This window comes from Limanda limanda, chromosome 13 (genome assembly GCF_963576545.1).
Source record: "Limanda limanda chromosome 13, fLimLim1.1, whole genome shotgun sequence".
Classification (NCBI taxonomy): Eukaryota; Metazoa; Chordata; class Actinopteri; order Pleuronectiformes; family Pleuronectidae; genus Limanda; species Limanda limanda.
Window position 1 is genome coordinate 21993638 of NC_083648.1, and position 11921 is coordinate 22005558.

Here is an 11921-nt window from a genome sequence, read left to right on the forward strand (position 1 = left end):
CTTTGCTTGCTTTGCAAGTTTTGCATGAGTGGGCTTGTGCGTGTATTTGTGTGTGTGTGCGAGTGTGTGCGTGCGTGTACGAAAGCGTGCAGTAAAGGAAGTAGCGTCCGGCCAGTGAGGGCCAGCTTTGTCTGGCTCTAATGCCTCTTCATTCACTGTAGTCACATCCAGCCAGTGCCCTGACAGCAACTAATCTCCTCTTTATCTTAAAGGTTTGCTCAGCACTTTGGTGTCCCATTCAGGCGGGTGCAGACCAAAGATTTCAGGCAGCAATGCTGCACTACTAGTTGACCGCTTCACTTTGTCCATTAGTTATCATTGTACTTTGGAGCAGTGAGTGTGGAGCATAATTTAACATCATATTAAAGCTGGAGAAGACATTTTTAGACATGCAAAGATATAAGATTGTCTTTGTGAACAGTGATTTTTTCTTTATGTTCCCTTGGCATACAGGTCTTTGAAATTGACTCTGCCGAGCCCCAGATTATGTCTAGTTTGAATGCTTCCATCCATGCTAAAAGTGCAGGTCGATAAGTCCACCACTTTGGTCCAAACAGAAATGTCTCAAAATCTACTTGATGGATTGCCATGTCATTTTATAAACCACTGTCGCTCCCTTGAGGATGCATCCTAGTGACTTTGGTTTTTTCCTATGTTTTCATCTATGGTCAACATGAGATTGATGAAGTTGGTTTTGATAGATTAATGTGGAATTTGCTAAAGATGGAGCACAGAAGATGAATCCGTTGTTGTTAATCTCAAATCTCATACAGAATGATTTTATTCCAATATCTGGATCTTCTCTACTTCCACATCAACAGCCTTCAATCAAATTTTGAGTATATTTAGATGCATATTGATGAGTTGTTCTGATGTTGACCCCAAATAACTCTGGTGATATCTTGACATTATAACCCCAGTGCCACCACAACATTTACACTTGTGGTTTTGTGGGAAATATCTCGATGGATATTTCATCTCCAAATTGGATGGATTGTTATGGAATATAATTCACTTTCCCTTCAGGATTATTCATATCAACTCTCTTTTCTGAAATCATAAAATCTCATCTTGTGCCATCTGGCAACAACGTTTAGTCAAAGTTTTCATTTGCTCATCACTTCCATGCATGATCAAACACTGTACAACCAAAAGCCTTAGCTGGGCTTTGTGTTTCAGGATAACAAGCAGGAGATAGCATGCTTACAAGCCAAACTAACATGGGGATTTTTGTGAACAAATAATGTAAATGATGTGCAAGTAATCCTTGTTTAACATCAGCATTTTGACGCTAGCATTTAGTTTAAATGACCTCTGAGTCATTATGTTTGTTGATCTACTAGCAGCCAAAGCAATTAATGACCTTGCTAATGGCTTTCTGCACTCACGCTAAACAACCTTTTTTTTAACCAGGAAAAAGAAAAAATTACATGTTGATTATGTTTCTTATATGGGGGAAAAGTGACAGAACCAAAAAAGGTCTTGTTATGAGATAATGAGACAAACAATAAGCAGTTTGCAAATAATGAGGATGTTGTTTCCAGTTACCTCCTGCAAAATTACCCCCGGCTCCCAGGGTCCAAGACTATGCTGTTTGTGGATTTGGGATTAGCTGTGAAGGAGCACTGGAGTTTAGCTTGGGGTTACACATACAGATGCAATTAATAAAACTCACTTTAACACATATTTTAATGAATGAGTCCTAATTCAACATTTTATAGCAGTGGTGTTCTTTCATTGTAACATTTATCACTTGATTATATTTAACCCTGACACCTTGCACATTTGGAAACCCATCAGATTGAACTTGTTAAACTGTTTTTAGTTTTTTTCAATTGCTTCATCTTGGAAATAGAGAAGATTGAGGTATTTTAATCAGCTTTGATGTCAAAATGAAAACAGGATATTTCACTTGGGAAATAGGACGAGATGGGAGTGGAATGAAATCAAAGATGCTTGTGCTTTTTATATCTGGACTGAATCAGACATCGGACACTGTCTGTCAGCTTTGCTGGTGTGTTTTTTTTTCAGACCCAGAAATGGCTCCAGCATTTAGAAGCCGCTAATTAAAAATGGCACCCCCGCCCCCCCCCCCCCCTCCTTGACTACAGTCCTGGAACACAGAAGGAGCCATCTGAACATAGCTTAAAAGAAACATTTTCTCTCAGACCTTTTGACTTTGACTCACGAGGATTTGTCAGGTTGAGCTGAGCATCTAGCTGATGACTAAGCATTGTGTCTGACTGAGAGATGAGGAGACTTTGCAGTTTGTTGGCTAAGGGTCAAATCCCTCGGAGATTTTCACTCAGCTGTCTAACATGCTGCACTCCATGTGCTGCAGTATGAACGTTGGGTCTGGGAATTCCTTGTATGCACTGCTCTCAGCTGCTCTAGTAAAATAACAGTGTGCCCTTACTTATCTTAGCCTTCAGGCCAAATTGATGAATCCCATTGATTTGTTGCAGTCAAATGAAACGATGTCCTCAGTTAACTTGGTTTTCAACCTAATTAATGGTTAATGGTGGACATTGATCAGACAATGATAATTGGATCTATCTGTATCTACAGTGTTAGACCTTAACGCTATAGGCCTGGATCATCTACTTTCCTCTGATAGCCTCTTACATCAGTTTTCATCACATTTAACGGCTTACTTGATGATGATGGCTTATTTCATGATTTAAACATAATGCATTTACAGACATTTAAAACGATTTAATTTTTTTTTAATAAATATTCATGAAACGACTCCTGTAGTATGCATGATTTAAGACCAGAGGGGTTTACTGTCTGAACCAGATGTCATGTGGAATGTAGAATCACGTGGGTACAACTCTTAAACTATTCCCACACTTAAAACAGAAAAGATAGAAATGTAATGTTTCATCTTTCACTTTCCTTTGTCCAATAACCCATGAATGTAACTGTGGAGCTATTCGAACAAATTTGATGGAGATACGGTCTGATGTGCTTCTAGACTGTACATTTTTTAACGGGTCATTAAAGAGGTGAAATGCTCCTTGTTGTAGCCCTTACCTTTGAGATAGCATGTTGGTGTTGCAGCACATTCAATTAGCATTTGGCCATATTAAAATGTTTCCATATATGACATTTTTTGGACAATATAAGGTCTCCATCCCATAGAACTTTCTGTGAGAAAATGAGAATTATGGATGTGACATAAAACGCATTACTTTCTAATTAAATTGCCCTACGAACCAGGGTGTAGAGCCATTGATTGTTGGTTTGTGGTTTAGGCTCTTTCTCTCGGGCTGAATTGTGGTGAGGCAAGAAGAGAGGACGAGAGAATGCTAGACAGCACAAAGGACAGTGAGGAAGTGTAAAAGCATACGAAAGGAGGCAAGAAGAGGCTTTATGTTCGGGGTAAACATTCTTCACCACTGAGCCAGTGACACATGAAATATGAGAGACAGCAGCACTCTCCACTATTTATAGCACTGCAAGAGAGAAAGAGTCGAAGACATAGAAAGTGGCCACACCAAATACACTCCAGGGCAGATAATTTTTTCATTCGGTGAAGAGAAATTGCACCCAGTTCTCAAAATGCACATATGTCATGTGTAATGACACTGGACAGACCAGTCAGATTTGTGAACATGTACAAGTGCTTTCCATAGTGTCTGCATCCACTGGCCATCGCTTTTTCTTAATTTCTACAGAGCTAAACAGATGCTTGGGGGGAGCGGCGCTACTGGATTTGTGTCATCTCTTTGTGATGACTCTGGCCCATCTGTAGCTCAGTGTAAACTGCTAAAAATGTAGCAGTGCTGCGGGGAAAGCAACAGCATGTCCTGTTCTTCTGGAGATAATCATGAAAAGACAGCGAAAAAGCCGCGGCAAAGAGGATGTTCAGCGTTAGGAAACATTTCATTTCTGTTATGTTAAGCTGTGACCTGTGAGTACAAATGTACAAATCTAAAGAGACTAGAAGTCATATTCTGGTCCTCTTGTAGTGGCCTAATAAGCGCCAGAGTAAGCTAACTGTTAAGCTAAATTAATTGGAGTCATAAGGGAAATTGTTACTATTAACGGAAGAATACTTGGGGACCACTCATCATTTGACAGTATCCACTGTGTAGCCTTTGATGTAAGATCATTTAGATTGATGTGACCCAGAATTGCATGACATGCCAGAAGACAGGTCAAAGAAGCATCAAATATCTTAAATATAAGATAAAAATAAGGATAAGGATAACTTTATGTGATGGTAAGTAAATTATTTTCTCTGACACATTTTCCTGACCAGTCAAAAACTGAAGAGGTAGCTAAGCTAATGTTAATTGCTGTTGAATTTTGTTAGCTTCTTAACATTTCACAGATTATTTCCTCAATTGCATCATGTCATCCACCTTTTTACTTGGTTGGCTGCTGCTTTCACACCTGGAGTCAAGCTTTAGCCGTGGTCCGAGGCCGAATCCGAGGGTGGTTGTGCCTCTTTGATGTTCCTTCCAGAAGCGATCTCCTCAGTGATGTCGTTTCTTTTGAGAAAAGCCCTTAAGAGTCCAGCTGATGTATTATGCATAGCGCTACAGTAGCTAGCCAGTGTGCTGCTAGTGCTCTGAGATTGAACAGTGATGCTCGTGGTGCCTAGAATAGTAATGGGATGGCTTTGTGCTGTAGGCTGGCTTCAGTCAATGTATGTCCTGTTTAAGTTATGTATGAGTGCAATGCTATCTTTGTGCAACCACTGTATAAATGTATAATTGGACTCTACCAACTGTACTGACATACATACTACATATCTTTTTTATACTCTGCCACACATAACAATTTAGATTTTTTATTTTTACCTTTTATTTAACATTTTCAATTGGAATCCCAGGTTTCAAGGTATCATGGAAGGATGAAAGAGTCATTTGTACAATGATTTTTTAAAAACCCCATAAAATATTATTTACCAAGTTAGTTGCCAAACAAATCTAACATAACAATGCAGTTTACTGACTTTTATACTTGGGCCAAAGATACAATAATGTTAATCACCACTTTTTCTTTTCAAGATCATTAAGAGAGATGTTTTTCTCCTTTGATTCTGTGAGAAATTTTAAGTCCTAGTGTTCAGTTGAAAGTTTACTTGATTGAAACAATTAGACAGTTAATCACTGTCCTTATTGACTGAAAGGGTCCACTGAAAAAGCTAATGAGTTCACTGGATTTGCCACGAGCAGGATCAGGTTGACAGCTAATTATGTTGGCAACTGGAAACATTAGCCTTCTTTTTGTTTAACAGTGTGTTCCATAACCACATTTTTTCCCCGTAATCTAATCTGCATTGGCTCCCGACAGAGTAGATGTATCAAGAACTAAGACCATCTGTTTTGAAAAACTGTTAACAACTAAAGTGTTTGTTAGCCATGTTACTAGCACGAAACAGGGATTGAAATATTGTAACAAAAATATTGAATGGATTTACACAAAATGCTGGCATTTTGTTGTGCCCAGAGGATGACTTCTAATGACTATGACTCTTAACTCTCCTCGTAGCATCATCAATTTTTTGTCCTAAGGATTTTGGGTAAACAGTGAAATTTCTCAGAAATGGATGGATGGGTTGCCATGAACTTTTGGTATGTTACCCACAGAATAATTAATATTAACTGTATGGTCCGATAGCGTTTCATTAGGACAAGATTTTAGGAGTTTGGTCATATACCTGGAGAAATTACCTCAACTGCTGTGCTCATTGATTAGAGCATATTGCCCAATGTTACCATACTAACACCATAAACTAAGAGTTGATTAACCTTATTTGCTAAACATGACTAGCTATACATCACCATTTTAACATGATTATTTTAGGCTCAAAGAACTGTACACCCACAAAAAACTATATGTACAACTATATGTACGGACTTCTTGGAGCTGTATAACACAATTTAAATTCTTAGAAGGTTTTAATCTACTGACACAAGATCTTTAGCTGCAATAAAATACAGCTTAATAAACAATTATCATTTAAGAATATCTTATAATGGTTGTGCAAGTAATGGAGAGTAAGGAGCATAAGGCCATTCCTATTATTATGCAACACAAATTGAGGATAACTATTTAATTCGTGAGCCTGATGAAACAAGAAAGTTACGGTGTGGAACATTAAAGTGGAGAAATAAAAAATATACATTAGTTTGTTTGGTGTTATGTTGATTAGGTGTGAATGTGAGTGTGGATGGTTGTTTGCCTCTGTATGTTGGCCCTATGAAACACGAGTGACCTGAACAGCTGCTACCCCGCCTGTAGCTCCCCTCGCAAACCCTCAAAGTGATATGGGTATTGGATGGATGGATTTTATTGCCTGTAAGGGAATGTGGGTATAGGTCATGAAAACCAACACAGAGAATTTGTGTCATCAGAGTCACATCGTTGTACAGTACATTGTTCAGCACTGTTGCAACAATCAGTTCTTGGATCCAACCTGCTGGAAGTTTCTGTTTGGATGTTCTCCTTGCGCCTGTGAGGGTTTCCTCTCAGTCAACATAGGCTCATTGGCAAATTTCCCAGAGTTGTGAATGTGAGCATGGATGTTGTTTATCTCTATATGTCAGCCTTGTGATAGACTGACAAGCCTTCGAGTGCTTACCCGGCCTCTCTCATCCAATGTCAGCTGGGACAGGCTCCAGACAAAACACCCGCACCCCCCTCCCTACCTGCCCTCGTCCTCCTGTGACCCTCAAAGATAAGCGGTATAGCTAACGGATTATGGACTTTTATCATGCATTTAATAGATTGTGCCATTGTAAAGAATGTTTCACAGCAGTGTAGAATGACGCTGTGTGACTCAAGCTGACACACATTCAATAGCCTCAAGCTATATTGGTGAGTTCAGAGTCAGTTTGTGTTTCATTGCTGGGATGTCCAGTATCTTGGGGATACGTTTATTGATACTCAGGAATTGAACCTGCAGTTTTACACTAAGAAAATCCCCCTGCCAATATAACCCTTGCCCCTGCATTTACTTCACTAATGCACATGTAAACCCTCAGGAGTTTAGTTTTAAAAATGCTCTGGCACAATTTTCCCACAGCAAAACACTGCAGTTTGACAAGCGCTCTTAATTGAAGTGTCTCGGGCTGTTACTTTCTTTCCCGAATTCTCCTCAGTCACCAACAGCTTTGTCATGATGCATCTACCACCACACAGATTCCTTCGGTGGGGTAGAAGGATAGTGCAAGTTTTAATTTGTCTGTGCACTGTGTTTATCATCAATGTTGTAACCTCTGTAATTATACCATTCGGTGAAGGCGCTCGCGAATGAAGCTCACCCAAAGGATCCGCGGAAAATGTATAATTCATGGTGTTGATCGTATTTTTAGCTGCCCTGGCTTGTTGTTTGAAGACAGAGATGTTGCGTTAAACAAGCGTTACTTTGTAATGAAGATGAGGATCTATGACTTGAAGTGAACAGCTTTTTTTCCTCCTCTTTTAACTTTCGTCCAGTGTCCGTTGGGAGGTTGTGCTAAAAGATGTTTTCTTTTAATTCTCTTTCTCAGGTACCCCCTTCTGTATTTTCAAAGGGAAAAAAATCCACATCAGTGCCTTAGTTAATGTCATTCTTTATTCTTGTTTAATTGATATGTCTCTTTCAAGCTAAAACGGAGCTTTGAGAACGCTTAACGCTCTGCCATTCTAGTGAGTGCCATTACACGACATAAAAAATGTATTACCTTAAGTTCTGACTCGCCCACATTTCCCTGTTCGTTACAGTGACCTAATTTTAATGTTGAGAGCCTTCTTCCATTTCAAATTGAGGAGGACCTACTACTTGATATTTGAGCCATGAAACGCATAAGCACTAACAAGCAGTCCGCTCTCTACATGCAAAACGATTCACTTTGCTGTGGTAGACTGTACTTGTGAGTTAAAACTCGGCTGGTGATTCTGATTATGAGTCCAGCATTATATTGAACGCAGTGGAAAACCTGGTCCTGGTGAATTCTCTCCTCAGCTCTTAGTGTGTGTGTGTGTGTGTGTGAGAGTTTATCAATAACCGCACATTGGAGGTGACCTGCAGGATGTGGTCACTGCCCACCTGTCAGCTTTGTTTGAAGTTCTCTCTCTCTCTCTCTCTCTCTGTTGATCTTCCATTAGCCAGCCACCAGGGGTCTCCCATGGAGACGCTCAGCCAATCACAGTGTGGCTCTGTGACTTATTTATGAATCAACACGGTTTAGGGCTCAAAATTGATGATGGGTATTACACAGCAGGACCACTTTAAACTTATACAGAGCATTTATGCAAACACTCATTTAGTTGGTTGGTGGTGTTGTGGCTTACATTTCAATCCAGAGTCCAGAGACATAAGAGAGAGAGACAGAAACAACTTAATAAGCTGCAAAGATGGTGGTTTAATGTAAGATGTCTATTTAGGATACGCAGCTTTCCCATCACACCCTTTGCTTGACAAAGCCTCTTCGGCCCTGGGACAGTATCGCTCCCAGTTGATTCAGCTCCTCCACCACCCCAGCATCCACCTGTCGGCTCAGACAGTGGATTTTTTGAAGATATTGGGGTGGTAGATTTCGGCTTACGTTTGTAATTAAAAAGTGATCTTGGGCTTGAAAAGGTTGTTGACCACTGGTATAACACAGTAGCATACCAGCATCTGGCATGCACCTTTGTAGTCATAGTAACAATAACACTACTTGTAGGAGTGCTGCATATGCAACCCAACACTCGTCATCGTGCTAACAAAAATAAATGTGGTGGTAAAAGTTGTTGAACGATCATGGATAAAAGAAACATTGCAAAATGTGTAGGCTGTGCCATATGAACGTTAAACGCTCAATATTTTTCAGGGAACAGATCAGATAACTGTGAACCTCTGTGAGCTTGGTTCACTTTTCATCTTTTCAAGTCTATTTTCTCTCCATAGCTTTCCTCCAACAATTTTCCAGCAATTTCCACACAGCGTTGAGACAATTAGGGAATGTTGATTTACTAGAAATATTTCTTACAGTGAATTGTTTGAATAAACAATTCCCATAATAATTATAGAACGAAATTAACTGTGCAATGTCATGGTCATTGTGTTAATGCAACATGAACCTTTATCTAGTTCCATTACTGAGATGGAAGCAGATCCATGTTGAGAATAAATTATAAATACAGAAATAGTGTAACCATCACCAAGGAGACCGGCGTTAACATGGGCACCATTAAAACATTTTACACTCGGGTCACTGATTAACACTAATGTTGTGGTGATGTTGAGGAAGTTTTTTTGTGTTAATTTGAGTCAGTTCCAGAGAGACTGACTCAGTGAGCTGAGATGAAGTTTTGTTGGCTGCTGTGAGACAGTCACTACTACAGAGCAGCATGTGCGTGTGTGTTTGTGTGTGTGTGAACTGGTATTTAGTGCATTGTTATTACTATGCCTTTAGTATTATACTTTCCTGAGAGGTTGAAAAGTGACATTATCTTTATTTAGTGTGGTCATAATTGTATATTTTTCTCTGTGCCTGCTTGTAGGCATCATGTTGATAATAACAGGTACGCCTGTACAATCTAATTAAATTTAATGCCACAGCTCTGCTAATAAATTCTTCCATTTGATTGACATTGCATTATATGTGTAGAACTGAGGTCTTAATTGGGAGTTGTAATTGATTATTTAACATGAAGAGATGTTTCAGATTTTTAAAGATATTTTTGTGAGGCATTTCAGCTTTATTGAGTATAGTGCTAAATACAGAAAGGGTTTAAAACACGCAGTACTGGGCTTGGACTGCACCAAACCTGCGATCGCTGCAGGAGGAGTCAAGCCCCTGTACAGTATACCAGACAACTTGGTAGCGTGGGCAAATCCACTCAATGTATCACATTGAGATTACTTTTGTGCCATGAATCACAAAATAAATCTAAAATATTCTGTATCTCAAGAAGGAAACCTCAATAGTTAGCTCTTATTGCAGAGGCCTGCATTTTAATAATGTGGTGGACAGGTAGAAGCGGAGCTAGCAGGAGTTTGCCAGCCTCTGGAGAGGTGTACACCCTAGCGCCTTCACGAGCAACACTAATTAAAACAGCAGACTGGGATCACAGAGAAACACTGCTAATTGAATTCCACTGTTGGATGTTTATTCTAGCCATTGTGTGAAGTTTATATTTAGCGAAAATAATCCGGAGCCTTTAACAGCATAACTGTGATGTCATATAACAGTGTAACAATGTGCAATGTCCCTATGGGTTGTACAGTCCAGCCAAATCATTTACGTGTGGGTGTATTAAATGCACAGTTTTTATGGCTGTGTATCAGCATCAGTAAATCCTGTTTTTTGCATTGGATTATAAATCTATTTTTACTCCACTTTTTAAGTATTTGGAGAAAAAGCAACTTAAAAGGGTATTTTGCTATAAATAACTTACTATATATATATGCTGATGGAATGTTTCGACAAGTGAGTTGAAAGCCACTGAAATCACAGCTGATGTGATTCTACATTCACTGCTTTGATGCTGCCTGACTAGTTCTTATTTCTGAGAGCAATAAAAGCTATGATGTTGTCTCTGCTCACAGTTTGAAGCTTTTAGCGATTCTCACTATTGAATGTTTGTATTTTCTCCCTTTGACTTCGGCTTTTTCAGAGCCAGTCAGGAAGGTTTTGATTTTCCCCTGTATGTGTGTGCAAGTATCTCAAATTTGACCCAAACTTTATCAAACTTAGTTGGGTGAATGTCTCCATATTCTTTTGAAGCTGAGGAGTGTGGGTGTGGGGGATAGCACACCTGCAGTAGAGAACTTGTGTGAATCCTGCCTGTCTGCTGAAGACGGTAAGATCTTTATGGATGACCAGTGACACGGGTAGGAGTCGTCCTGGTGCTGCTGATGGTCAGTATACGGTGACAGAGTTACGAGGCAAAAAGCGTCTCTTCTACTGTTATTTTCAATGCCATTTGGTTGGATACTGTGATTAATTAGTAGCATAAGACCCAGGTTACAACTAGGAAATGGGATGAGCTTGCCGCATGGCGTATCCTCTTTGATGCAGATACATTGTTTTTCTCCTGTTCCCTTGTATTTGCAATTTTCTGTGAGGTTCCTCTTGACCGAGCAATTCTTCGTTGCACTGTGGTTTAGATTAAATGTAGTTCAGTTCTGTACTGTTTTGTGCTAATGTGGTAGTCAGCAGGTCCAGTCAACCATATTTACTTCTTGTTTTAATGTTGTCAAGAGCCCGAAGGTTTGTTGGACCTTAAAAACCATCACGAAGTCTCATCATTCCTCAGCAGCTGAATTCTTCAATTACACTTCCTGTCACAACAGTTTAGAGCTTCTTTTGTTAGTCACACTGTTTTTCCAAAACCTCCCACCATATTTAAACAATATCGTGTGACCATTGCACTTTAATCCCTCTGGGTAATTAGCTGTATGCATGTGAAGCGTGACTGTGCAGAGAAGAGAAATTACATACAATAGATAAAATCAAAGCCCAGTGGGCTTTAGTTGAAGCTCATCATCACGCCATTGTTACGTCGATTGTGTAACCAGCAGTACATTCTATCACTCACCAACAAACATCAATGAGCATCAGTTAGCCTTTAAGCCCAAAATAGATATAGACGTGTGAAATAAAAAACAATCATCATTCACAATCATTCAGACTCAATTGAATTGTGATCCATATTCAGTGAACCAGGCCCAGTAGAGGCAGTAAAATAGGAACACAGCAGCAGCTCTCTGAAGTGGTTGGCATGTGTTGCCCTTGTACTGCAACGAGATCTGTGCTGTGAAGCTTTTAATAATATATTTTCATTAAATAATAGATTTTTATTGTGGCCAATTGCCTCTTAATGATTTGTCCTCAGAGTTGCTAAGTGACATTCAGAGGGATGCATGCTATATCACAGCACTACAGTCGGATTGTGTGTGTGAGTGTGCGCTTATCATAAATACCCAATAACAT